Source organism: Octopus bimaculoides, chromosome 1, assembly GCF_001194135.2.
Source record: "Octopus bimaculoides isolate UCB-OBI-ISO-001 chromosome 1, ASM119413v2, whole genome shotgun sequence".
Classification (NCBI taxonomy): domain Eukaryota; kingdom Metazoa; phylum Mollusca; class Cephalopoda; order Octopoda; family Octopodidae; genus Octopus; species Octopus bimaculoides.
Genome location: NC_068981.1, coordinates 71,748,452 through 71,751,201, shown reverse-complemented (window position 1 = coordinate 71,751,201; position 2,750 = coordinate 71,748,452). Strand labels below are relative to the sequence as shown.

The window sequence follows — 2,750 nt, the reverse complement described above, 5'->3', positions numbered from 1 at the left end:
CGATGATGATGCTGGTTAGTTCAGATTTCGTGGCTGCAGTTGTTCGTACTCGGGGTCACCAGTTATAGGAATACGTTAAATAGCTCAGCGGGCTGCGTGTTTGAATCACGTCGGAGGGTCACCACTATAGGAATAGTGGTTACACACCATTAGGTGTGCACCTACTTTCCTATATTAAATTAGAATGAACGGAACGCAGAACTCCAAACTATCAACACAACAATATTTATTTAAGGAGGTAAATAGACAGCTTTACTCTTGGTTGTTGAGACGCCTTCTGTGTGTGAGAACATGGTTGCTGAGACGCCGGAATGTAGATGTGAGCTGTCTGGCGTGAGTTCGAAAGATAGAGAGAAGGCTAGACACGTCCATGCTCAATCGCCGGCCAGTCGAGAAAGAGAAAGAATGAAGCGGGAACGCTTGGATGTTGAATTCCATGCATGCGTGAGACTACGCATGCGCACGGCGTTACTACATGCCTACATCATCACTTTTTGAGTCAATCAACTGGCGCAAAGCCTGTTCCCCAATTCAAACAAACTAGTGGTAACAGACATGCCATCATCATCAAATTTCAAACCAACCAGTTAATAAACCAATTTCTCATGACTATTGGACAGATCAGCAATTTAGACCAATGCTATATTAATGGGCAACTTTGATACTAAGAGTAAGTGGTGGGGCTACCAAACTGGAATGGTTAACTGTCAGACATTCAGCCCAAGCTAGAATGGCAAAGCCAGTCGACAACTGAGAGACATGGTATCAAGTCACAGTATACCAGCTGACACAGCCAAGACTTGTAGTCACCATTTCCTGGTTGTCTTCAGAGCAAACAACAGACATAGTATTAACACTTTAGCATTTAAACTGGCCATATCTGGTCAAAATATTTTTTATCTTTTATGCTCAAACCAGCCAGGTCTGGCTTCTCACACCTACCTTATAATGTCATTCTAAAAATAAACAATTACATCAAAATTTTGAAGCCACAAGATGATGCAAAATTAATTTAAAACAATGTGAATGAACAAGTATTACATCTGACAGAAAAATCTGCAGTCCATTAACTGTCCAGCTATGAAATCATCAACTCAGATACAGCTTCTACCAACAACCTAGATGTTACCACACAAAACAGCTACCATTTTAACAATCAAACTTCCAATTTACAAGGATGTGATCAAACTCTCACAAGAATTACTATGAGAGCTCACCAGATTGCCTTTTATCAAAAATTCAGATACCCAACCTTTTCGTAAATTTTTTTACCAATGGAGTAGAACTTTTCTACTAGTGTACAGACTCAACTATATATATGTCCTTCTTTTGTCTCCAGTCCTACAGGACATTTTCATTTTACTTTGCATTACCCCATATCTATGAGTCTTGTGGCCACACAGCTTTTTTTTTTGTTGTATATGTATATTTTATGTTGTTGTGTTTGTTTCCGACATTGTCCTGCATGTTCGTTAGCTATTCCCAATATGTCAGTGGGAATACTGACACTTGGTAGTGTCAGTGGCAAAAAGCTACTGACACCACCAATAGTAAACAATATCAACACTAAAGGCATGAAATTGTAAGGACCTTTTGGATGTTGACTGATGAGAAATTAGCTACAAATTTTCTGTGTTATGTTTTTGTAAAATTTTCCATTTGTTGTGTTTTTGTTAAATTTTTGAAATACATATATATACACACATACATACATGAATATTAAATGATATATCATCGTTTAACATTCGTGTTCCATGCTGGCATGGGTTGGACAGTTCAAGAGGATCCAATGGGTTGAAGGACTGCATCATGCTCTAATGTCTGATTTGAGTTTTTTATGACTGGATCCTCTTTCCAATGACAATCACCATCCAGTATGTATTAGGTGCTCTCTTCATGCCTCTAGCACAAGTGAGTCACAACGTAGCTTGCAAGACTATGAACTCAGAGTGGGGGCTTTATGCTAAGAGATGCAGGAACTCAATTATGAGAGCAGGGAGTAGAGTGGGTTTCTAGATGTAGAGGAGTTATATGGCTAGTCACATTTAGAAGAGAGAGTGAGACTGATTGGGTGGAACTGAAAAGATAAAATTATGATGATGAGGTGTCTGAGTGGCCCCTAATAGTACAAGTAGAAGTGAATGGGAACCGAGAAACAAGGAGCATGGATGGGTAGGGGTTTGCAAGCGTATACAGAGAAGTAAGAAATAGGGAGTGGGTGAAGGGAGAGGAGGCAGGCAACAATTGTGAATACAAATAACTATCTTATATAGGCCTACTTAGATAAATGGTAAAGGAGAAGTTCTATAAGTGCTCGACAATGTTCAGTCCTTCACTCTCTTTACATGTTTGTTCTTGAAACAATCCCACTATTTTAATGCTAAATACACATAGAAACTTATGCATTTGACAAAAAAAATTTAAAATTGCCTGATTCAAAAGTCTTGAAAGACAACATGAGGGTAGTAAGGAATTTAGCAGCAGCAAAAGTCAGGAAGCCTCATAATAACATTATTATATATAAAGGAAGTTTGATGGGATCATAGTTATCAGGTCATTGTACTGATTTCTCTGTAATCATCATCATCATCATCGTTTAACGCCCGCTTTCCATGCTAGCATGGGTTGGACGATTTGACTGAGGACTGGTGAACCAGATGGCTACACCAGGCTCCATTCTGAATTGGCAGAGTTTCTACAGCTGGATGCCCTTCCTAATGCCAACCACTCCAAGAGTGTAGTGGGTGTTT

The 2,750-nt window shown here is 39.3% G+C and overlaps 1 protein-coding gene across 3 annotated transcripts in view; it reads right to left on the bottom strand.

The window, feature by feature from the left end:
- LOC106879034 (ubiquitin carboxyl-terminal hydrolase 47) overlaps positions 1-2,750 on the bottom strand; it is a 90,325-nt gene that overhangs the window by 35,541 nt on the left and 52,034 nt on the right. The window lies entirely within an intron of this gene.